Source organism: Bemisia tabaci, chromosome 6 (genome assembly GCF_918797505.1).
Source record: "Bemisia tabaci chromosome 6, PGI_BMITA_v3".
In the NCBI taxonomy this organism is placed as follows: domain Eukaryota; kingdom Metazoa; phylum Arthropoda; class Insecta; order Hemiptera; family Aleyrodidae; genus Bemisia; species Bemisia tabaci.
In genome coordinates this window covers 24,303,480-24,330,555 of record NC_092798.1, presented here as the reverse complement: position 1 = coordinate 24,330,555, position 27,076 = coordinate 24,303,480, and the positions used below count along the sequence as shown (strand labels likewise).

The window sequence follows — 27,076 nt, the reverse complement described above, 5'->3', positions numbered from 1 at the left end:
TTATTTTTCTTTTCTGAACTTTCTTCTCAATATTTCGGTGCACAAAACTTTAATTTTTATATTTTACAAAATTATTTTAAACTGAGGCATGAGCCGATATTCTGAGGGAATCGAATTCGTTCTATAGATTCTCAAAATGCGCCAATCGCCCGAAAGAGATTTACGAGGCTAATACACGACGAGGAACTGATACTGCATGTGAGAGACCCGTTAATAATCTCTTGCTTCTACCTGCGTTGCCACGTGGCGCAATGTGCGCAAGGAAAAGCTGAGAAAATTTCCTTGAGACATGAAGGAACATCCTGTTCATGATTTCCTCTACGGTTCGCTATTTGAGACGACCGGAATTTCCAAGTGTCTCAATGGGATTCTGGTGGGTCTTTTGTACGCGGAAGAGGTATACTGCCGTGTAAATAGACTTAACGGGGATATAAACACCAGGAAATCACGGTAATAGCAATGAGGAAGTTTAAAAGTAACCCCTTAGGGCGCATGGTTTCAGGAGATTTTGTCAACGATTTTTTGTCCGCGCACCTTTTTTGTCCAGTAGTTTACGCCCACACGTTAAATGAGCAACGGTGACTTGGTTCAAGCGTTATATTTTAGTCGGTATGTAAAATTATATTGACAATATGGAAATGAGAAATTGAGAGAGAAGGAGGTATTGTTATGGTTGTTCATTTTCTAAATGAAATGTTCTTACTTTCTCCTTTTGAATCATCTTTTTTAATTGTCATTGGTGAATATTTGGTTTTATTTCTATCCTTAAAATATTCGACGTACAATAAACCTTATATGTGTATAGGTACCTTTTTTTTATTTTTTTAATTTTTTCTTTACGAAATTATTACTTTATTTCGAAAACATTTATATTTTTAAGAGCTGAGGCAAATATAGAGGTTTATCCGGTTCAGGTATAATAAGGTGGGAAAATCTTGAAAGATAATTAAGTCCTGTTACATCAAAGAGGTGTAGAGAGTTTTAGTGAATTTTGTCTCATGGAATTGACGCTCCCCCATTTTTACCAAAACTCTCAACTATATATTATTCTCCGTTGGACCAAACAGACAAAACAAAAAAACAAGCAAACCCTCATTCTTCTAAGACATTTTACATTTTCATCCAAAAACGTCGTGAGCAATTGTCGTTTGTATTTACATGTGGGCCAATTAACTTTGGGTCTCAACTGGCACGTGGACCAAAACTCCCGTACCGAAAAAAAGCGTGGATGTAAATTACTGGAAGAACAGGTGCGCGGACAAAACATCGTTGACAAAATTTCCTATAACCAGGCGCATATTCGAAGTTAGGATCTATTTTTTTCCCTTTGTTTTTCTTTGAAGGAGGAGAAGAAGAAGAAGAAAATTCTCGACCAAAGAGATAGGTTCTAGTCAGAGATAGGATGCTTGTCTGGCATCCCTAAACAAGCAACGGCAACTTACGATTAACGAAAACTGGCAATTCCAAACTTAATTTTCATCAACATAACCTGCAGATTGACGAAATAGAGAGCTGGTGTGCGCAGGCGTGGACCACTATCAAATATCACGTTTAGCTCGTAAACAAATGAACAACAACATACCGATTCGGCAACTACTGGCATTAACTGGCAACCACCAAGGCAACCTGAGGGTGCGTTTGCTCGTTCCCGGTGACCAGAAAACTGCCCTCAGAAGCGGGAGATTTGTAAAAAAATATTTCAAACTACCGAGATTGCGCACGAAGGAGTGGATCTTAGATTGTCATACAGTGACCATTGTGACTTTCGTGTCATTTTATCCCTTAAAAGTTTATTCACACGGTTGTGTCTCTTGTGTGGAGCTAACACTTTGATATAACGAGAATTTCACCTAGACAACGGGAATTCCGGTTTTCTCAAATAGGCTGATGAGGAAATTATGAACAGGAAGATTCATCCCTATGAAAATTTGTTTTGAAGAGTGGCATTAAGTTGGACTCGAAAATTTTCAACCCTATGAACTGGATGGGTGACTGACAGTGAGTATTATTTTAGACAGAGAAGTCACAAATAGTGGCGCGGTATGCCTCGCTATATCGATTGATCCGTCATTTAAACCCTCAGAAAGGGATCGATGAATAGAGCATTCGCGACGAACACTTTTCTACTCGATTCTTTACCCTAGCTTCAAATGGGGAAATATCGATAATCGATAGTTATATAACGCCAGTGGCGCGGCGTGAATTGCGATGGATCGATTTTTATGCCATTTAAACCCATGGTAAAGAATCGATTATTAAGGTGTTCGCAGCGAACACCTGAATAATCGATCCTTTTCCATAGGTTTAAGTGGCATAACAATCGATATATTGCAATGCACGCCACGCCACTGCAGTCGCCACTGGTCACAGCGGTTATTCGTATTTTATCCAACAGAGCAACTAAGCTGCGGTTTGTTTTCCCAAGTCACGCTGAACACTTCATTAAGCACCAGTGACCATTGAGCCGTTATCCAGCCGAAGCGAAGCCACCCCCACGAATGATCAAAGTAGGCGGAAAATTAGGGTATTCAGGCACCACTCCGGCAACCACTCGCCTCGCACCCGCGTTTTTATTTCCAAGCATGCAGGAAGCACCCAATTATTTGCAGCGTGATAAGGAACTTCTTTAAACTTCCCCTTCTTTTCGACTTCGTCTCCTCTGCTAACGGGGTTGAAGCTTTTAATAGTTGAACCCTGGATTCAGGGATGAAATGCATGTTGCGGCGATCGACTCTGTTGCCAAATTGTAAGAATCTTCACAGGTTTCCAGTTATTGTAGGTTTATTGTGAACATGATCACGGGTGAAAAAAGTATAAATACCCCCCAAAAAAATCACCAAAACATTAAGACAAACAAAATAATAATACTCTAAAATTCCTGCAACCCCCCTCCCTTCTTTTTGACTTCGTCACCACTATACTAACAGGTTTTGAAGCTTTTAATAGTAGAGTCCCGAACTAAAGGAAAAAAGCATGCTGTGGCGATCGACTATATTGCCAAATTGCAAGAATCTTCACTAGCTTTCGATTACTCAGGAAATTTTTTTGTGAATATAATGGCAAGTGATAAAAATTATAACTATACCAGAAATAAAAGAAATAATAATAAAAAGAAATAAATATTCCAAAGTTGCGCTGAATTCTAAGAAGTATTCACGCTATGAAACAATGCTCTGAAATGATCCAAGTTGGATGATTGATTCGGACCCAAAACTTCATTTTATTTCTTTGGCTAATAAAATGTTCATGAAAATTGTAACTCCCAAACCAACTTCATCACTGGAAAAAAGACTCTTGGAGCTAGAATCTGGACCTCTAAAAAACTTGACAATAAAAAATAGTGTTGATTTGATCGGATTCTTGCATGAATCGCAAATAAAATCCGCTGAAATCAAGAGGTTTGGCTCTCGATTCAAGCAAAAATCCGATCGAATCAAGAGTTTTTCCCCGTAATTTTTTTGAGGGTTTGGACTCAGGATCCACAGAGACTTTTTTTCCAGTGATCGGAAAACCTCCTCGGAGCGATAGGCCGGAATCATCCCCGAGCGGCCGGCCGGGCGTATCGCACGCGCTCTGACGTCAGAGCGGGCGCCGTGCCAGAAGCTCCCTCTCGGCCGGGGAAAAAAATTCAGAGGCCCGAAGCGATGGAGAAGAAAATCACGGAGCGGGCTGCTGGGCCGCTGTGCGGGGAGGAAGGGCGGGAATTGATATTTTCTAAATGCGACTAGATAGATCCGTATGTTGAGGACGGGAGACGAAAATAAAACTCCAAATGCAGCGGAGGACGCCCTGTGTTTTTCTTGCGCCTTGGCGATTTATGTCCATTTGTGCCGCTCGGGCATGAGACGGCCCGCTCCTCGCGCGAGCTGCTCTTCGGACGCGCGTTTGTAAATGGCTCGAGTCGGCAGGAAAGCCTCCATCTTTGATTTTTCCAAGGGCAGCGCGACTCGTAGCTTTTTTAAGCTCGCAGATCTTACGTGCAATGGCCTCTTGGTGGCATGTTTTAATTTACGTTGTTCTTTTAATCAAGAACCGCGTGCATGACTTCAGCGGAAATTCAACGGAGAAAAGCGGTTTTTGATACGTGCACTGGAAAAAAAAAAAAACACATTGGATCTAGAGTCCAGACTCTTAGAAACATTGACATGAAAAAGGATCCTTGATTCAAGCAGATTTAAGCTTAAATCAAAGGGAAATCCGCTCAAATTAAGAGGCTTGGTTCTTGATTTAAGCTTAAATCTAATTGAATCAAGAGTATTTTTTCTCGTCGATGTTTTTAAGTCTGGACTCTAGTAGATCCAATGTGTTTTTTTTTTCCAGCGTACGATAATAGTATACCTCCAGGCTGTGTCGAGTCGGCGGGAAAGTCTCCGAGTTTGATTTCGAAGGGCAGTGCGATTCGTGGCTTTTTCTTAACCTCGCAGCTCGTACGTTCAATGGCCTCCTTGTGGCATGTTTTAACCTACGTTGTTCTTTTCGTCGTCCATTGGGCAAGAGAATGTAACCCCGTCCTGATATTATGAAATTGACTTACAAAATTTCAATTTTTTACAAATTGTACCAGCGCAATTTCAGACCAAAATTTTTCTAATTTTTGAATGAGATCCGGAGAACAAGTAGTGACATTTTCGGTTCGAAATGTCCAAGATTCTCCTAGTAAAAATGCAGTATGTGAGGGGAAATCTGGCACCACTGAAATGTAGTCACGTTCTTTCGTGAGGAAAACTACGTCTAAACCAAGAACAGAAAAACTTCAGCGAAAAGTCAATGGAGAAAAGCGGTCTTTAATACGTGCGATAGTATACCTCTAAGCTATGCTCCTTCGGCACAGTCCTTGAATCATGTAAGCCCTCGCTTTGTCTAGAAGGGTCGTGGATTTCAGTTTTACGAAACTTCCGTAGGATGCTGTCACTGATTAAGGTTAAGTTAAAATATTAAATTTAAAATTCCCGCTTTTTCAAAGGGGGTATTTTCAGGGTATTTTTTTGTGTTCCCTGTTTAAGACAAAATAAATAAAATAAGAGAGGAAACCATGAAACTCAGCAATGTACTCACGCTATAATTTCATTTAAACCCGTCCAGTTCATACTGTGTATTTAATCCAACAACTTTTTCACTATCCCTAAGTGTTTTGGGCCGAGAAGCCGGGAAGAGCAAAGCAGTTTAATTAGAAAAATCACATATTTCTTTCAATGACTCAACCGTCAAATCGAGTATAGATGCACTCCTTCACTTATGGACTTCTTATGTATGGAGACTTAAACAAATTAGCTGTCACCTTATTTTCCGGGTTTATTTTCACCGACTCCCGTCCGAGAGGTCAACGGTCACCAATCCCTGATGCCTCCGATGACTTTGAGCCGGGACTGAGAACTGCACTAAAAGTAGGTTCTTTCGATTCAAATCAAGTTTTATCTCCCCGTTTTATGCCACCAGTCTTCAGCTTTTTCCTCCTTGCGTAACAAGGAATAATTCGCCGGACAACTCCCTTTAAAGGTCTATCACTCCATTCCGTTCGATCAAATCTTATTAGACTCAAACACCTGGCAGACCATAATAAACCCTTAGATTTAACTCAGGCGTCTGTCTGTAATGACGAGATGCAATTTGCATTCGATTAGGCTAAGTAACAAAGCCTTCATAGATCCATCGAAACGCCAAGGTTTCGCAGTGGACAATCTTTCGAGTGATTCTCACGTTTATCTATCAGCGGTGCGATGAATTTTTATACCTCGCACTATTGATACCCGATGGGTGTTTTCTCGAATTATTGATCGTGGTAGTAATTTATAATGTCGATTCACATTTTGGAATCCCACGATAAATGAAGTTCATTAAGCGGGAGCTGAATTTCTTCGATCTATTAAGGAACGACCTATTTGCCACTGATCTTATTGTACAGGTGATCCTTTACGTATGCCTATCCATATTTGGCTCCTCTCTGATAAACGTTGACGTTCAGACAAGTTTTTTAGCAGCTGTGGTCAGAAGTGGAGTCGAAGCTCATTTCCATGACATTGGGTTGGTTATTGAAATTCATAGATAAAGTGATAGATGAAGTAGATTAAGGAAAACGGAGCGACCGTATTGGTGGAAGTGGGTGGTTGCAATAGACAAAGGAGATAAGTGATAATGATAGTGTTAGTGGTAGACTAAACTAACTAACGGCAACGTAAACGAGGACCTTCAGGTACACTGGAAAAAAAAAAAACACATTGGATCTAGAGTTCAGACTCCTAAAAACATCGACAAGAAAAAGTACACTTGATTCAATCAGAATCTAGCTTAAATCAAGAGCCAGGTCTCTTAATTTAAGCGGATTTCGTTTTGATTCAAGCAAAAATCCGATTGAATCAAGAGTACTTTTTTCTTGTCAATGTTTTCAAGAGTCTGGAATCTAGATCCAATGTGGTTTTTTTTTTTCCAGTGTAGTCCATCATTTTCCCCCTTATTCAATTACAACCATCCGCTTCAACCTATAAGATCGCTCCATTTTTGCTTTGTCTTTTTTGTCCATAACTTTGTCTATCAATTCCAATAATAATCAGCTCACAGCTTAATTTCAGTTCACTGCAGGCGGATTAACGTGGGCGGTGGACCGCGCGCCGTCCATTTTAATCACACTTGGTAAGTTAGTTTTCTTTCCAGTGATAGGGAGATAGAACCAGTTTATTGAATTTGCTCGGGGTAGCGCAACTTAATAGCGCGCTATGGTTGTCAAAGGTGGATGGGTGTCAAAAAACCGTAAAAGCGTTAAGTAATTCATGAGTAACGGGCCCACATTCCAAGGATGAGCACTGAAAAAAAACTCGGAGTTTTTACCACGGTCCGTTGGTACCTTTACCATGTCACTTTTTTTACCAATTATTGGTAATTTTACCAAGACAAACTGGTAAGCTTACCTAAAAACCGGTATTTTTACTGTTTTTTCAGGTGAGAATACCACTTTTATTGGTAATTATTTCCCGGTAACTTTGCCATTTTATCTCGGTAATTCTACCACAGTCGATAAAAAATATTGGCGTTTTTACCAAGGTCCAGTAAAATTACCGAGAAAGTCCAATAATTTTACCGAGATTTCTCGGTAAAATTACCAATTCCATAAATTGTAATTTTACCAAGAAAAAACTGGGATCAAATAGAACCTTGAATTCTTGGTAATTTTACCCTTTTCTTAGTAACTACACCGAGATTTTTTTTTCAGTGAGGAACACATTCCCTCGAAATTGCAATGAGCATCGTATTCACCTAGTGGTGCTTTCAAGGTGCAGGCGCATTTATCAGCAAAATCGGAGCGACTCTGAGGTTCGGTTGCTCTCACGCATCCCACTCCACTCAACTCACATCTTGATAGGAGTAATATACGGATGAAAAGAGGGCGATAAAATTGGCGAAACCGATTCATAAGCTCCAGGGAGGGGGAGGGGGACAGTGACATTATAATCAGAAACGGAGTTTACGCGGCAGCGGCCTGAGTTTAACTATCTGATAAAGGGTAAGAGTTGAGGACCTTGCCCGACCGCCGTTTTATGGACCCGGCTCGCGGCGGTGAGAATGCAATTGTTGCCGTTGCAAGGCGCATGCGCGGCGCGTCGTTGCCACGCGAAACCCTCGGCATGACTATGCAATTGAAATAAGGGCACTGTCATACAATTAATTTGCCGGGGTGTTTTTTTCGGAGGTTATTCCGCACAAGTTTAGTGCAGAAAATTCCAAGGGTGCCTTCATTTCGTTGATCATGCAATTTGCGCAACTTGGAGGTTAATATTATTGTATCACGCTTTATTTTCTTGCCATAGCGTGGAGTGATAACGTACAAGTTCAGTGCGAAATAACCGGAAGGTGCCTTTATTCCGTTGATCATGCAATTTGGAGATTGATATTATTGTATCATGCTCTATTTTCTAGCCGTAGCGTAGAGTGATTACAAGTTAAGTGCGAGAAAACCCAAAGGTGCCTTCATTTTGTTGATCATGCAATTTGAGTCACTTGGAAGTTGATATAATTGTATCACGCTGTATTTTCTGATTGTGGCGTAGAGTGATGAAACCATCTGGTAATTCTTCCGATTTTCCCGGGTTCCACCTATCTTGGGAAGACGGTTGTAAATGTAAGAAGTTGTGCCTTTAAACCTAAGGAATTCGTCCCTAAAACTGTTCGTACGTATTTTGGTCTTCTGCGGAGCTCCAGAAGGGACAATCGTGAAGGAATGTTCCTACTCAGACCGCGATCCTGATTTACTATATTTCACTCTTTATATTTCTCCACAAATCGATGACATTAATTTGTTTTTTAAATGATAAATCCTTTAAATTTGCAAGATCAAATTGAAAAATAGATGAAAAATTACTCAAAAATTGGGTGTAAGTCACACGTAGTGCCTAGCTGACACGCTAGACGCCGTTTTTCGAAGCGGCAACCGGGCAGAAGGGATTCTTATTGGGCTGTCAACACACATGGCGTCTGCTTTTCCGCGTACAACAAATCGACGCGGCGCGGCATGTTCAAGCCGAGACTCACCGCCACTTTCTTTAGCTCCGCAAGATTTTTTGTTTTAAACCTGTACTAACCAGTCGGTTGAGTGAACTTTTAGTGTGGATACTGAGAATCCTCGTTGTTGACTTCTATGTCAGCATGAGGTCTTTAGAGTGTGGGCTCACCTTTTCATAAATAATGGTTTATACCCTTCTCAATCTTGAGTTTTTCGGTATATTATGATGCCCTTTTCTTGTGGATAGTTACATTTGGACGGTGTTACCCAGGATTCGCCTACCTATATTTCAAGTTTTCTAATTCATCTTCATCTTTTTTTCTTTCTTTTTTTCCTAGACAACCAAAAGCCATCTAGAATTTTGGTAGACTTACAGTGAAACTAAATTTTGTAGTTAACGCAATTTTATTCTGTGTGTTTCAGGTGAGTAATGCAGCACAAAGCTCCTATGTAATGGTTTTCAACGGCATCTGTGAGGTAAAAGTTTTGGAGTATCTGTAGATTTAGAAAAAGAAGTAATTCCCTGCACCAATGAGATCTGGAGATCTGAGCCGATTCTTACTGAAGTGTGCACGATGACGATGACTTCATTTTGACGGGCTCTACAAGACATTATCAGCTGGAGCACCCCAAATTGGCTGAGGAAAGTCGGAAATGGTCGGAGAAAACAGTCTAAAGTCAGCTGTGACTTTACCTCACGGCCAGTTTGCCTTCAGTTGTCAGTGTAGGCAACCCGAGCTCCCACGTGGTCGAATAGTGGTATTACAGTCAGATGTCATGATTACTCGAGAGATACGAAGCAACCATAGAAAAATGTATAGTCCATACGAAAAATCAAGTGCGTACCACAATATCTTTGCGATGAGACCAATGCAGTGACTCGGTTCCAAAAGTGCAGTAGTTTTGTTAGTGCCAAAAACACTGCCTAGTAAATTTTTAATGTTTTTTATACGCTTTGCTTTTTTTGGTAAGCGACGAATTTTCAGTTGGAAAAGGTTTTTTTTTTTGGCATTATGACAGATGTACTTAGACTTGAATATTACCATTTCATCCAATAACTTTGACGCAAAAAATCAGGGTCAAACCACATCTCAGTAGAAATCAATCTCCAATAAATCAGAAATGACCATTTCGACGATGAATTGGATTTCATATTGCAATTTAGAACTACAATTTCTGACTCTGTGTAGAAACCTAGTATGTACCATTTGTTTCCCTACATGAGTGTTTTTACGGATAAGCCAGAAATTGTAGTTCCTAATTGCAGAATGAAGTCTAATTGTAATTCAACCGCGGAAAAGAGGACACAGACATAACCAATTGGACCGAATTCATCTGAAAGGAACCTACCCACATCAAGTTGAAATTAAGAAAAAGAGGTTTGAAGTTTTATTCCTGCCTAAGGTTCAATGTAGAAAATAAACTTTAACCCCTCTTTTCACAAACTAATTTCTGTTTTTCGATCATCAGTTTTCGGCAGGAGAAAATTTACGGCTAGAAGAACTCGAAAACACTCTTCACTCAATTTTGTTCGAAAATCTGGGTTGTTTCCTTCCTGATAAACTCTGTCCAATTTCCTGCCGTGTAAAAGTCGACAATTGAATCAGTGAGAACGAAAACACACCAACTTGGTACCTCAAAAGTGCTCACTTTTCACCAAGGACAGACAGTTTTCATGAAGGTCATTGAAGTTACCGTATCTGTTCCAACTTGGACATTTAAAGTTTCCTTAAGTCCTTGCTTTTAGGCACCAAAAATATTTTTCGTAGACTAACTTCTTCACCTAATATGCAGTTTTGTGCAGGGCCGGATTTACCAATAGGCTACATAGGCTATAGCCTAGGGCGCAACATTTTGAGGGGCGCAAAATTTTTGAGAATTTATTAAAAAACGTGACTTATTAAGAAATGTCTACGTTGTGGTTGACAAAGGTATTTTTTTAAAGGTGAATTTAAACATTTTCCGGACACCTAACATCCTCCTTCTGATCTGGAGGGGAGGGGCGTCTGGAAGGAATCCCCCCCCCCCCCCACGAGAGCGCCTACTTTTAGGGGCGTCACCCTAAATTTAGCCTAAGGCGCTAAAAATGTAAATCCGGCCCTGGTTTTGTGTGAGTCTTGATTACTTCCTTTTTTTCGAGTTGGTGTGTTTTCGTTCTCACTGATTCAATTTTCTCCGAGCACGTGAGCATTGGATCGAGAAAATTCGAGCGGCGAGCGGCAACTTGGCTTGGGCGAGACGTTGCTGGGAATGAAAATAGTCGGGATTTCTGTTGATGCGTAATGAGTGTGACGCGTGGCACGGCCGGACGGCGGCGACCGCGGCGCGGCGGGGTCGGGCGCGGGGTGGCTGTGGCATGGTCGCTGATCGCGCGACCCGAGCTTCGACTTGCGGTCGCCCGAGTTCAAAATTAGCTCGCCCTTTTATCATTGCTGCGCCCGCGACGCCCGTTGAGGTGAAAACCCCACCATTTCCCGCCTTCCGCCGTCGGGACGCTCCGCCTTTTTCCCGCGAGCTGGCAACCGCAAAGGTAGATCCTCGCCGTATAGTGCCCTCGGTCGCCACCAGAGGACAGCACTTGCTTCCGCGGTTTTTTCGGGGGCTGCTTCGAACGAAAACCGAGACACCAATCCGGATGCGATTGTAGACTCCTTTCTATCGAAACTAACATAAGCACTTCAAGCGTCATGTACACTTTTTTGACCAAATTTTCCACCCCCCTTCTTCGTAAGGCAGGCACTCACAAAACAATCTGCTCCCCCCTCCCCTTCTGAATCACGTATAATAGGCCCATACTCCCACTAATTTTTCAGAATTGGACTTATTTCTGCCAAACAGAACTATGTGCATTAAGACATGAGCCATGAGATCCGTAAGAATACATGCATAACACGGCTCACGTCAAGATGCACGCGGCATAACCAAAAGAAAAATACTAAAACTGGACAATTTAGGGATTACAGGGCAATATCAAATCAACAAGAAGATTTTGGCACTAAAACAAACTTTATTCAATGCCCTGGCAGGGCTTAATAAATATCACAGATCAAGGCACTAGAAACAACTTGCATCATAACTTGTAGGAACTTGTATCAAAACTTAAGGCACAGCTGTAGGAGCTACAAACTTGATTTAGAGAATTTACAATTTAAAATTTCACAAAGAATTTGTGCCGGAAGGGCTTAAATCATGCTTAGGCAGAAAAGGCTTTCACTGTTTAGGCCTGAGACAAAAACTGCTTGAGTTAGAAAAGACTTTAAGGCAAGAACAGACACTTGTCTACAGAAAATTTCTCCGAAAAATTGTTAAAAATCTTGGGCTAAAATTTGGAGCGAAATGCAGCTTAATTGCGGGAGCTTTATATACTTCACTCCCAAATACCCCGAGTCATGTAAGTATAATATGGAGATTATTGGATCGTATATCACTCCGCAAAAATAATCAGATTCCGCCCAGCTTTCGTATCACTTGGGTTCTCTGCGCCAGGCAACATAGACTGAAACGCACAAGACAGAAAACGCACGCAATAGAAAACGCACACAAGATTTTACTCCTACATTTCTTATAGTGCATGTTGGTGTGAGATATTCCCCCCATCCGCGACTTACTCCGAGGAGGCCCCAAAAAAGCTAAGGTTCCCGACAAAGTCCCCTAATTTTTCAGGGTAAAGCTGCCCCTGTGCCCTTCGCCGACCACACGCATTACACAAGGCCGGCAAAATCAGCGGAGTTTCGCCCATTATACACGCTCGTAACGGCAAAAGCGAGGCGTGGAAAACACGCGCTAACCGCTCTCTGCTATTTATACAGTGTCTGCACGCTCCGAACACATAAAGTGCATTAAAAATAAAACGTTATTAACTGCATTTCGAATTATCTTCACTTCTTGTGCAGCTGTCGCGATTTCAACGTCAAAATATTAATAAAATCTAGCGCGGAACCCTCTCGCTCTACTCCATTGATGCCGTTTTTCAAAATTAAATTTCATAATTATCCAAATTGATAGACATGATCATTTTTATGAGATCACTGCAGAGATTTGTAAATACTTGGACGGTCTGAAAACTTGCTAAACATAAACATTTTAACTAAGACGACGTCAAAATTACGTCAATACTTTTATACGCGTGTCACGCCTCTTAGGGTGCATCGTGCATCCCCCCCCCCCTTCCCGATAAAGCTGCTGCCCCACGAATCCAATATAATTTTGACATAACGCTACTTTACGAAGATTAGATATATTCGTTTCTGATCACTAATTCATTGAATGTGTCATAACTTTTTTTATGAGATCAAAAACAAACTTATAAGAAACATTGCAAACCAGAAAAAAACTGAAATTATCTGTCAATCAATTACAAAACAGGCCCGTGGGTATTATACGGAAGCATCGTTGTTTTTGAATTTTGAACTTCTACAAATTCAAATATACCTACGTCGTTTTCGATGAAAAATAAAACAGGATTCTGAGAGCAAAGCCAAGCATCTTTCAGTACAAAAAATGAAAGTCTGATTCTTACAACAGGTTAAACATAAAGATGCTGAAAGTCACACACTGGAAAAAAAAACACACTTGATCTAGAGTCCAGACTCTTGAAAACATTGACAAGAAAAAATGCTCTTGATTCAATCGGATTTTTGCTTGAATCAAAAGGAAATCCGCTTAAATTAAGAGGCTTGGTTCTTGATTCAAGCTAGATTCTAATTGAATCAAGAGAATTTTTTCTCGTCGATGTTTTAAGAGTCTTGTCTCTAGATCCAAGGGGGTTTTTTTTCCAGTGTATTCACGCGTTTACCCTCTCATATTGATTTTAGTTTCCTTTGGAAATGTGTAGTTTTTCAATGGATCAACCCAATTATTTCATTTAAAGCGTAATTGCATATAAGGTGAGAAAGAAACAAGATCATTATTTCCGAATTCGGCAGCGCTGGTCGGGAAGTTGTGAATAAATCATGGTTATTAATGGAGATGAAGGATGCTAACAAACCGACTGCCCGCGGCCATTTTCGTAATACCGGTCATTATTTGATCTTTTCCTCTGTTTGTGTGTTTAGCGGAATGAGCCGTTAATTTGCGAAAGATCAAGCACGTCCGAGCCTCTTGCTTCCCCATTGCCAGATTACATGCATTATCCTGATTACCTACCTTAATAAATCGAAGATAGAGCGTACTCTGGCAATACTGCTCCTCTGATATTGCTGGTGTAGCAGGATAATTAAACATGTTAGTTCTGTCGATGACAGAATAGTTTATCCGCGGAACATTTTTGCAAGATTGATGCACCGCTCTCTCAGCTGACCGAGTCTTGAAAATTATACTGTATCAAAAGCTTGTTGAACGACTGAGGTGGGACAATAAAATCGCACGATGAGTCCTTATCAATCAGTGTTAATCAATTAAGGATTGAAATAGTTTCATCAATCAACCCGTTGACATTTCGTGGAGACTTAAACGCACGGAATGTCATGCACGAATCGGAAGGTGGGGAACAGTCAAACATTAAATATTGAATTTAGAACTAAATTTCTTGGAAAATTGTCCTACATTCACTCAAATGCTTTTGCTTGATCCCTAATATCGATGGAAGGAAGTTTTCAATGGATCGTATTCGATTGAAGTGCGATGTACTATTTGGTTTAAAACAATGGAATGTAACTTCAAACCAAACTTTTAGGATTCAAGTTAGAAAAGCTGAAAAAAGAGAACATTCCTAACAACTTTTTACTGTCGTGTGGTATTTATAAGAATAGTGGAAAAAGTATAAAAAAAAAACCCGTTCGCACGGATGACTCGATTGATTTTTAAGGCTATGTTCACACTTTGAACAAATCGATATCAATGCAGTCTCATCTGTTTGATTTTGAACACCATCCATTCTGTTATTCACTCAACTTTTATAAAGGCAAAGACAAATGTAACAACACCATAACGCATGTCATGATTTTCACTGTTTAAAATTGACTCCTCATGAGTGTAATTTTCGTCGATCCTTTAGATTAAACAAGTTTCAAGATTTCGCTGATTCTCGACACTCGGCCAGTGGCGAGGCGTGAACGATCGATTATCGATATTTCCCCATTGGAAGCCATGGTGAAGAATCGATTTCTAAGGTGTTCGTTGCGAACATTCTGTTTATAGATCCTTTTCCATAGGTTTAAATGGTAGATCAATCGATGTATCGCAAAGCACGCCACGCCACTGCACTCGGCAAGCGCGCAAATCAGCGATGCACCGGTGAATATTCAATTTAGACGACCCTCGTTCGAAGTTTTTCCCTATTTTGAGTTTACTCGTGGACCGGTTTCTACTCAAGACGACAGCGAGACGGAGTCATATTCGCACCAGAACCGGTTGGCTCAGAAACGGTTTCTGCGAAATTAATTTCGCATTAAAACGTACTAATTTCTTTCTGCGGATCGATCGGCGCACAATATGAAAGCTGCGCCGGGGAAAGAGGGGTCCATGAGGAGGGTGGACGTTCGGTTATTTATGAACCGGTTGCACCGTTGCTCAACGGTTTCGGCCGGTGTCAATTGAACCGGGTCAATATCGCGTTTAGCGGGAAACGACGGATTTCGTGAGATCGTTCAGTCTTTAAATGTAAACTACGCGTAACAGCCGGACCGAGTTAACAGAACCCAATCATTCAAATATCTAGATCAAACCTACACAAGTTTTATTCCTCTATGAGACGAGATGTCGTTACAAATGGGCTTTCTTTTTGCAATGGGAACTACAATATCTGGTGCATCCGTAGAGAAATATTTTGCAATGGGGAACTACAATATCTGGTGCATCCATAGAGAAACGTATCTGCATAGGGAAACTGAAAGCACATGCGTTATTCCTGAAACGAGCCCGAAATAGTAGTTCCTAATTGCAAAGTATAGTCCAAATGAAGTTCAGTGCCTAAATTTAGCTCTAAACTTTTCGAAAGCGCCGAGAAGATCACATTCTGATAGTTGAAATTTTGGTGAGCGAGTTCTTTCACCTCAACAGTGCTCATCTTCTTCGGGGAACTTAAAAACGGGCGTACATAGAAAACAGCCGAGTGATTTTCTAGTTCAAACACACTAGAGCTTTCCCGCTTACTTTTTAGATAATTATGAGCTTTAACCATTTAATCGCGATTATTAGCGATGTTAAGGCAACTGAATCACTGATGACGGAAAAATTCAAACCGTCCGTTTCCCCTCACATTGGGGTTCGTTCCAACTTGCAAATCCAACGTTCAGGGTCGGCGGGTCACGCACGGAAGTGGGAGAGAACGGAGCCAGGAGAGGAGGGGGGGGGAGCGTGAATATAAATGTAAACAGGGATTTTTTGGCAAGTTTGAGTGACGGGAGCGCGGATCTGGCGCGAGAGAACGAGACTTGATGGCGCGGGCCACGATGTTGGGTTGAACGCCTCCGTTATTGCACGCATTGGCTCGTGCTGTAGGTCGCTTCACCGTTGCAGTGCGTTTCACCACTGCTGGGAGTAAAGCACTTGCAGGCTACAGGAATTGGCCATTTAAGTCATTTTTCATTAACGGGTAACGTAGCTTATCAGCAGAGGTAAAATTTCACGTGAGATACGGTGGTGCTACAACTGCTACACAAAGAGTTTCAACACAAGTTTGGTATATACGGGAAGTAAAACACAAAATAGCTTTAGCCTTCGGTTGAAAATCTCCAGAGAAAATGTCAGCTAGGTTTCTTGAAGAAATTTTATAAAAAACGAGTGGTGAACACCAACGTCCTAATTGGAGGACTGCATTTTCCTAGTCCTCACCATTGTTTTCTGCGCTAAATTTACCGCTAACTATACCAAAATTGACACAAAACTTGTGTTGTCTGTGTTTCATGCATTAACCGAAAGTAACACAATAACATAAATATTTTTATCAGTGTACCAGCAAAAAACTTCCTTCCAAGCTCGGAAAAAGTTCTAAAAGTTGAGGCCGAAATGGAGTGGATCAGTTACGTTACGGTGAGCTGTACGGTCAAATCATCTATAAACCGATAGGAAGCAAATACACCTACAGGACTTTCATTCTTCGAAGGGCCCAAAAAGGGTAGCCAATCTTCTAACACAAAAAATGTCACTACCAATCTTCAGATTCCAATATCCAACCAAGATGACCGAGAATGCTCATGAATGATCGTTCTTCCACAAAAATGACTAAACTTATGCAAAAACTAAGCCAAATACGTGTTTCACAAACGAAAGGTCGTAACAATAAATTGTAAGAATGAGTCACTCTGGAAAATTTGAATTCACGAGTTGGCTGCTTCTTTGGGCCCGAAAAGCCCCTAGACCTACCCTAAAAATTACCGACGTGTCCGCTTTCTCTCTATTTAGGTGCTCCAGACCTAACCTCTAAAATTATATCGACATGTCCGCACTCTCTCCGTATAGTTACTCTCTTTCAGGGTAGGTCGTGGTGGTTTCGGGTGCGGGGCCCGTAGCACAATTCGGCAACAGCCGGGGGCCGGGGCCGGGGACCGTTGGCGGCCGGTGCGGTAGTCTCCGACGCCAGCCAACTCCTGAGCGGCCGGCAACCGGGTCCCAGTAGGTTAGTAAGAGTTTGGCGTTGCCTCCGGCTCGTCTCTGCCAAGTGGATGTGGGCTTCGGTCCGGCTACAAATCTTGGCTCCAGGACCCCTACACCCCCTCGCCCTCCACCACCCGCCGACCTCCCGACCACTGCCAGATTACGTCATAAAACCCGCTCGATCCCCCCGGATCCCGCACGGTCCGGCAACGCCGCGCTCAGCTGAGCTTGGAGCTTGCTATTGACCCTGGCCTTGCGGCTCCTGGCTTGCTCTGATCGCCACCGCCACCACCTTTCATCAGCTTCGTTTTTTATTTGTTTCCGAATCTCAGCTCTTAGCCAAGCGGTTTTTTGGACGCCAGACGCGACGCGCGCCCGTTTTCACTTTCACTTTTGGCGCGCGCACAGATCGAGCTCCCGCCGATTGCCCTTGCGTCCGCCGCCAAAAATCATTGAACTTGGTCCTCGCGTCCAACACCCCGCTCGGCCAGCCCCGATAGGAAACAAACCGAGGTTCGCAAACCTCCAGGCCTTTGGTCATGCAGACCCTCTCCTGAGGTAGAGTAGCTATAGAGGGAAAGTACGGACATGTCTATAATTTTGGGGTTAAGGCCTGGATACGTGATCAAATTTCCGTCAATTTCCGATCAAAAATGATGATGACAGAAATGGCGGTCAAATTTTTGCAGGCCGCAAAAATTTGATGGTAGATGGTGCGCAACAGTCACCATTCGATCGGAAATTGATGGATATTTGAGCGTGTATCCAGGCCTTTAGGTCATGAGGCCCAACGGAGCAGCCAACCTTTGAATTCAAAATATTCAGAATGATTCATTATTACAATTGTCACGACATGTAGTTTGTGATGCAGGTATGCGGCTTAGTTGTTCTATTAATGTACTAATTTTTGCGGAAGAATGATCATTTATGAATAACGTTGGTCATCTCGGCTTGTTATTGGAATCTTCAGATTCCAATATCAAACCAAGTTAGAAGGTTGGCTGCCTTTTTGGGTCCTAAGAACTTCATTTATTTTCGAAAGGTCCGTATTCTCCTTACATACTCTATGTAACAAACATGCGTTGAATGTGCGTGGAGCTAAGCTAATCCTTCCATAGAGCCGGGCGACCGAAACTCGTTTCGCCTTCACTTTTGAAAGTAGGCAAAACGGTCTCCTACGTGGTCGAATAGTGGTATCCCGCATTCTGCAATAATAAGTTGATTGTCCGTGGAGTACGTGCGATGTTAATGAAACGCGTTTCGCCTTCACTTTTGGAATTAGGCAAAATCTACTTCTACATGGTCGAATAGTGGTATCGCTCAAAATGCAAACATGCTTTGTTCGTATTGCTTCATGTTTATTACATTTTAAAGCATTTCTTTATGTAACTTGGCCGACTGTAATTTTTGTTGCCGATTTTACCATTTGATTGAATTTTAATAAGTCTTACTTTTTGCTTAGAGACCATTAGGTTTTCATCAAATGCCCAACGCACCAAGATCAAAGTTGTCGTATTACCGCAAGGAGTGTCACGGTGAATTTTAATGCTCAATTTGACTTACAAAACTTTCTTTTTCATGAGCGGGATGTTTGTATTCTCACAACAAAAAATGTTAAGTTTAATAGTAAGAGAGTAGTTTCAGTAATTTTCGTTGTGCGAATCTTGTTTTACTTGAAATTTCGATGAGGACTTATCTATCAAAATGCACAAATTTGCAACTTGTCTGGTGGTCCATTGTACGGATTGTCCCTATGTAATGGGAAATAACGAAATTATTTCTATTGAAATTACATTGAAGGAGTATTTTTTGAATACCGAGGGCTACACTGGAAAAAAAAAAAACACATTGGATCTAGAGTCCAGACTCTTGAAAATATTGACAAGAAAAAATACTCTTGATTCAATCGGATTTTTGCTTGAATCAAAACGAAATCCGCTCAAATTAAGAGGCTTGGTTCTTGATTTAAGCTAGATTCTGATTGAATCAAGAGTACTTTTTCTTGTCGATGTTTTTAAGAGTCTGGACTCTAGATCCAATGTGTTTTTTTTCCCAGTGTACTTCATCTACTTTCCCCGAGTCTCTGTAAGAAAATAAATTAGTCTACGACCGAGTATACCTTCCGATTTTTGAACGAATGTTGCGATATGTCTAAAACACTTTCACCCCTGAACTACGGCCGCCATAAACTCCGTACTTTAGGCAAGTAAGCGCCCACGATAGGCTCCCTTTGAGGCCTCGAGAAACGAAGGGTTACGGCGCGGACCTAGCCGGTAGAGTTATGCCTCGAGTCCACCCACCTCTCCGGCTGATCTGTGCCGCCACCCACGTAGGCGCCGCCGCTCTGCTGGAGTGCGAATAGCCAAACCGCGTATCTGCGTAAGCTGTCTACTGGAGATATGAGGTTTCTGCTTAGGAGGCTTCTACTCATTACCGATCTCTTGTCGCCAATCCACCCGGACTCCGGAGTGCTAACTCATCTTGACGCTCGCTCCTGTCCCGCGCCGCGCATCCCGGCCGATCAATTTATTGCTTCCTCCTGATTTTCATACAATGTCGGCCCCCGGACAGGATGGAGCTCCTTTTTAGGGGGATTTTAAAGTCCAGCTTTGATTGGTTCCTCCATATCGCACCAGGATTTGTTAGACTGCTGTAGTGTAGCTTTGTGTCATAAATCGAAAGTCCGCGAGACATTTTTCGAAAAGTATTGTTTATCGCTCCACCCCGAGGCCCCGGGTTTGATCATCGTATTTTGCTGGTTGCACCCAACACTACCTCTGAGCTCAAATCCTAAAAATCCAATTTACCTCTCTCTCACACTTAGATATAGGCCGGACTGGTGGAAAAGAGCGGGTCTCGTGCACTCCTAAGAGGTTCGGGTCTCACACGTGGCGGAGGGAGGGGGGCTTGGGTTTATGGATATCCCCAGGAGGATAGAGTCGGGGGGCTTCTGGGCTTTTAAATCTAGCTGTCAGTGTAAGTTTGTTAAAAACTATGAGAAATACTAGGGCATCTAGAAACCCGAAAAATCAAGAATTATCAGGGAATTTGTTTTAGCGTCAGAGAAAACTTTGAAGAACGCTGTAGATCTGACTTTAGGTAACTTTCAGTTTGCCCCTAGTTTTTAGTGGAGACAACACGAGCTCCCACGTGACCGAATATTCACCCCCCAGCCCCAGATGCCACGATTGCTCGAAAAAGAAGGCAGGAATGATTCACCGACCGTGCTTTGCGGAGCGGTGACTTTTCCGCACTCTCAGTTCGCCTTCAATTTCCAATATAGGCAACCCGAGCTCCCATGTGGCCGAATAGTGGTATCACTCTTAAAAGTCAACAACTTGATTTTCAAAGAGCAGTAGCTCCGTTTCTTCTGCGTGCAGAAACCTAGCGTTTGAATAAATCTTATCCTTTTCCGTCCATCGATAATATTCAAGCATGACACACGATTTGACGACACGCGCAAGTGACCCATTCCATGTAGCGCAACATCCACGGCGACGCGGTCCGCTTGCAAAGTCGACGGCTACCGTCGGGTCGCGTCGTGAGCCACGTCGACTTTGACGTCGTCACCACCAGTCACCAGCCACCAGTCAGCAGTCAGCAGTCAACGGTCGCTGGGGGAATCCCATGGCCGGACGGACGGAGCCGAGAACCTGTGAAAGAGCATGTTGACACCACCCGCCCGGGACGCGCCTTGAATATTTTGACTCCCCCGCTCCCCCGCCGCCGCGCCCATTATCAATTCACCGCGTGTCCCTTTTTTATGATACCATGCGACGAGTCAGGAAATTTTCTACTGCATATTTATTCACGGTGACCCGCACCCAAACTCTCCCTCCAGCCTCATATCCGCTCCCGCGGTTCGGGCCCTCCAGTTGTCAAATTTCTCCGAGCTCAAGGCATTCACTCAAAAGTACATTTTTCTAGAATGTTTATGGGACATTATGTATGTATTTCTACCAAACGGAACTATGCGCATTAAGACATGAGCCCTGAGACCCATAAATATATATGCCTAACCGGGCTCACGTCATTATGCGCATAGTTCCGTTTGACAGAAATACATCCATTTGTGGACAAGAGTGGAGCTAAGCTGAGAAAAATCAGTGAAATGAATCAAAGTAGTAGTCCTCCATAGCTCTCAAATAGTGGCGGCTGTTTCTCTGTACCGCGGTCTCGGTAAAAGTATCACTTAATGAGAAGAATACCGTACTATTAATGGAAAATTGTATCATTAATTAAAAGTTCATACAGAACTTCACTGTACTGGTTATCTCATTGATGAATCTCAGTGAAGGAGTGAGTAAGAAGGAGGGATATGAGGAGCCAATGTCCTCAGAATTCCTCTCAGTCTCCCTCTTCATCAAGAAATGCGAAACATTTTGCGGAAAGACTATGTGACATTTTTGTAATCCTTGGAATTGGATCTAACTATAAATACGTTTGCGGCGATTAAAAGTTTAAAATTACTTTTACAGCATACAACTTTCCATAATTTACTTTAACCCTCCATCCTTCTTCCGCAGCCCATTTCGTAGCTAGGAAGTAATTTCAGACTCATCTCGGTGGGTAGCCTTTCTGTGCCCTATCCAGATCCTCCTCAATGATGTGCCAACAGCAACCTTCCCAAAAAAATATTCGTTCCGCCAATTCACCTAGAGACAAGATTTTTCAGACACATCGTGTAAAATGCCTTCCAAGTTATTGTAAAACTTGTGGCCGAAGTTATTTTCGGAAATCAAACATTCCCGTGCAGGTAGCCAATAACCCTAATCCTCCAACCCTGAAAGCTGACGAACGAAAAACAGTTCTATATAACGTGCAATACAATGGACCACGAGACAAGGTACGAATTTTAGCATTCCGATACATGTTTCTCAACCAAAATTTCACGTAAAACACGATACGCACAACGAAAATTGGACGTATTTCTGTCAAACGGAACTATGTGCACTAAGACATGAGCCCTGAGATCCATAAGAATATACACATAACAGGGCTCACGTCTTAATGCACATAGTTCCGTTTGATAGAAATACGTCCAATTACCGAAATCAACTCCTTACGAAGATAATTAATGATTCTTGATGCGTGAATTCAAACCACCCGCTCATGAAAACTCAATGCTCCGCCTGATTCACATCGCGCGCTACACGTTATATTGACAGTCTCTGGGATATAAAAATCTGGCAACCTCAATCTTGACGCTTTGGCTCAGCTGTAGCAAATTGCTTATAGTTTGAACAACACATGGTGGGAAATTAACATTGCTCGATTGAGAGGCTCGCTGAAACCGTTTCAGTGCGCGATTTGACTCACGTTGAGCTTTGAGTTTCTTGTGAGCGGGCAGTTCAAAATCCACGTAACCAATGTGAAATGAAAAGGTTAATATTTTCGTTAAGAGTTTCAGTAATTTTCGTTGCGCGAATCGTGCTCTACGTAAAATTCTGGTTAAGAAACATGTATCAGAATGCTTGAATTCGTGCCTTGTCTAGTGGTCCATTGAAAATTTAAGAAACCAAAAAAAGGGGGGGGAGTTAATTTTTCAAGGAGTTCGGCAACGCAGTCAGTAGCCAGTAGCCAGTTTTTGTGATTATTTATTAACTATTATCCAGTCTATACGTTTGTCTCTCGTCTACGTTTGACGGTCAGCCGTGACAGCACGTCAGGACAGGGGAGACGTCTTCATTCTCCCTCGTTTTTATGCGCGGTCCATGTCCCATGCTTCAATTGCCTCACGGATCGCATGTTGCAGGTGCTGCAGGTATTCTGTTCACGAAAACCCTCCCTGTCCTGGTGTATCGCAGAAGATTTAGGGATTCGTTTTATCCGATCTGCAGCTCTCTTGAATTCGTAATCGATTTCAGTTCGCCGAAATTTGTCTAGGTGTTTATGGGCGGATCCCCGGATGGTCAGTTGGACTTTGAAAAAATTGACATCGGTCTCGGCGAATGGATCGAAATCGAGGAATCTGCGTGGGTAGACCGGGATCTGGATAGTTTCGGCTGGAGGATTCAGATGTGAAAACTTAAATAATTGAACGGATTGGATGTTTCATGACTGTAATTTAGCAAAACACATGGCTTCATCTTCACGTATCAATGGATAGGTTTTACTCAGACTAATCATCAGCCTCACGTTCAAAAACGGCAATCCAACACAAGTATTTTGATTTTCAATTTTTTTGCACACTTAGTTAAGGCAGATTTCAGCAGTTTTTAGACACTTAGTCGATGGACCAACTGAAGATTTCGGAACAAAACTACTGTACTTTGAAAAAAAGATCATATCCTCACCACATAACGCCGTTACGTGCTGTTTTGATTTTAATATTGCTTTTTTATTTCTATTTTACCTCTTTAGCGGTTGAGAATGGTGTCGTGAGACACCAAAACGTCCTGCAAAATTGGATGTGTCTTTAGCCGCTGTTTTTTTGTTGCTTAAATTGTTAGTCTTCGCACCCAAAATTTGAGCATAAAAATTGGAGAAAACTCATTGGGAGCCGTTGAGAGACTTTGGGGCACGTTGAAATTTCGACTGCGTTATGTGAGTAACCTGCTAAAATTCATGGCAGTTCATAAATCATTTGAAAAACTTTCCGGAGACTGAACAAGTCAGATGATTTAATGAATAATTGATCAAAATATGGTAAACATCACCGAAAAAATAGGCTCATTCACTCTGATTTAAACGTGTATTATCAAACCATGCCCAGACGGTAAATCCAACGTATGTAGTTTCGCATGCATTGTAGTGGCCTCCACGATACCTCGCGACGGTGCGGTGCACGGACTATCCATCTGAGCCTCGAAAATGTGGGTGCGTTTCTGTATCTGGCCGACAGGAGCTCCGCAGGATACCTGGAGGCAAGCTCTATTTATGAATCGGACTGCACCATTCATCGTCGCAAATTCAATATTAAATCAATACTAGTTCGCGTGTTCTCATTTGGAGGCTCCCCATCTCACCTCCTGCAGAGGCTCCTCGCCAGATCGCCACTTGAGATCCGTCTCGGAGCTTTGGATCGTAATCGACTCCCAGACCTGCGCCATAAATACTGTAATAAGGCTATTAAAAGAACATTCTAATCGCCAGCTCAATTTGGATAGGGAAATATTGATGGTGAAAGTACAGAAACACGTATCTCGCTCACGGTGTTTTAAAATCAGTGATTTTGCTTATTTTTTTGTGAGAGTGCACAATAAAATAAAGTAACCAAAATCATGTGTTTATATGAAAAGTATAACACAAACCAACTAAAGCCGTCGGTTGACTCTGGGGTTTTCCATTCTCTTCATCGTTTTCTCTGCTAAATTTTTAGCAAACTGTACCAATGTCAACACAAAATTTGGGTTAGTTTGAATTTCACTTCCTGTATGGACCAAAAGTGTCACCAGGACACACATATTTTTTTATCGGTGTAGTACTTATCATTCTTATCATGTTCTTAACTCCGCATAATTAACTATATTTGTGGAGGTATCTCCGCTCTTACGGAGTGAGAGCTCTTCATTCATACCACTCGGATTTTATAAAAAAAAATGGGTTGTGGCGTGAAATTCTCACTGGATTTCACTCTGAGATCTCTAACAGTATCAGGGCCGTTTTTATCATCGTACATTAAATTTGAAGATTTTGTATGATAAATTGTATGGTCTGGATGAATTTTTTGTTTCGAGTGTAACATTCTGGAACGAAGAACCTTAAGCTTTGACTAAAAGTTGACAGGTGCCCAAGTTGCGTGCACAGAGTGTTCGTTAAATTAGGTGGTAACTAAAGGTGATAGAACTGGGTCTGAGACATAACTTTATTCCTAGCTTCAGAAAAGTTTGCATGAGCCCTCTTTGGATTTTGCGGACGACCAGGCAAAGCCGCGATTCCGTAGCGCGACCGGGCGGTTTGAGAGCGAAAAAATGATGGCTACTCTTACGACAAGCTTTTTAATCGGTAATCCTTCCGCGTGCAGTGGAAGGCGGCGAGCAAGCGCGGACCACGAACCACGAACAGTAGCCCCACGAAGATAATTTATCAATTGGCGACCAGGTAACAGGCGCAATTACAACCGACGTCCAGGGTACAAATTCCCGGTGCTTTGCCCCGGCCCCGTCCGTGAGCTGTGGGTATTACGACCCGAGTTTACGAGTTGCACCGGTAGAGTAACACGCGGCCACCGACGGGCACGACAAAGTTTTTCAAAGTCCAGGACATCAGGTGCTAATTCAAACGGGGATTGTGTGCGGACACCGCATTCTACTAGCCTCTGATCCGTTGTTCTTTTAACAAATCTGGTTACTATCATAACAGTGGAAAAGCAAGGATGAAAAAACGGGAAACAAGGCTAAAAATACACAATGAAACCCGAGGCGTTTCGACTCAAAACTGAGTCATTTTCAGTCGGAAACAATAAAAATGACTCAGTTTTGATTCGAAACGTCTCGGTTTCATTAATTGTGTATTTTTAGCCTTGTTTCCCGTTTTTTTCATCCTTGTTTTTCCACTGTTATCATTGTCTTGGGCTGCTCTTAAAAATTTGTATCTATGTTACTATCATACTTAGTCGACAACAATGAACTGGAAGAATGCATCATGCAAATTGGATGTTTGAACCTGTATACACTCTCATCTCGGTTATTGTCTTGGACGGAAGGTGGGCAGCCCAGGGAGGTAAGGATCGTTGCTCTTACTGTATTTATGCACCAAGAAAGAAGGAACCAAAATTGTGTTATTACGCGGAGCAGAATTACCCAAACTCTCGGCTTATTTTGACAACCTCCTAGGCAAATTTGACTGTCAAATAGAGGAGCAAAGTCGAACATCACAATCTACCCTCTCGTCGATTTGACCTTTCGTTTTTAAAGAGTCTTGCTTTCCCTTCTCCGCAACCACATTGTTTAAAATGTCCGTGTTTGTGGTTACTTTGGGTTAATTTGAGTTACTTTTTTTGGTCAGATCTACCGAAAAGACTTAGTTGATTGACAACATTTTTGATTAAATCGACCAAAACCGTAAGTTTCTCTGAGACATCGGGGATGAAGAAAGTGTTCTGCTGAACTAAGGTACTCTTGTTTCTCTGTTATCTCTCAGGAGTTGCGATTGCGCCTTGCAAGTGGCAACCGTATTCTACCGCTGCCATGTAATCCAGGTTCTACCCTGGCGGTATTTGTCCGATTTTTAACGAGATTGCAAATTTTCAAATTTGCAACCCACAGATTTAGTCAATGTAAACTAATTCCAAAAAATAATTATTGCAAATCTAAGTTCACTGGAAAAAAGGTCTCTTGGATGCAGAATCCAAACTCCTACACAATTTGACAAGAGAAACTTCTTTTGATTCCATCGGAGTTTTGCTTGATTTGAGAGCCGTAGCACCTTAGTTTAAGCGGATTTCGTTTTGATTCAAGAAAACATCCGATCGAATCAAGAGCATTTTTCTATTTAGAGTCTTGACTCTGGATTCAGGAGGTTCTTTCCCAGTGTCACTATGTGCTCTCGTTCCCATATTACCACAAAATGTCCTTTATATGCTCTCTCACTGTGCACCCCCGAATATCGCGAATTTTCGACGGCTAAGCGATTTTAAGATCAGAGGGTGGATTAGCACTAACAACGATGGGGGACCGGTCCCCCGGGGGCCGGGGGCCCCGGAGTTGTGGGTGCGGAGCGGCAATGCCGAGCAGCGGCCGATCACCAGCGCCGCGCTTGTAATCCAAGTTTCATGTTAGGAGGCAATCAATTTCGATGTCAACCGGGGCTTAATTTATTAATCGGTTAGAGGCCGTTTAATCTTGTGTTTCTCCCGCCGGGTCCGGGCCCCGGCCGGCCACGTCCCTGTCGTCCTGATCGGGCTCCGAATCGGGTCAAGAGCGGGCGAGGGGCCCGCTCGGGAAGAACCCCGTATGAGCCATCAGGCGTTGCCAAATTTCCCTCCACAAATAACAAATTTACTGGGCGAATTCTGAATATTTTTCCCTCCGTTTTTCAGAAAATTTTGCTCGCATTTTAATCTATCACACGTGCAAATTTCAAGGAAAAAATTGCATTCGTTTCGTC

General features: G+C 42.3%; 1 protein-coding gene across 1 annotated transcript in view; it reads left to right on the top strand.

Annotated features, from left to right (window-relative positions):
• The window catches only part of NfI (Nuclear factor I), a 285,410-nt gene that overhangs the window by 77,053 nt on the left and 181,281 nt on the right, over positions 1-27,076 (top strand).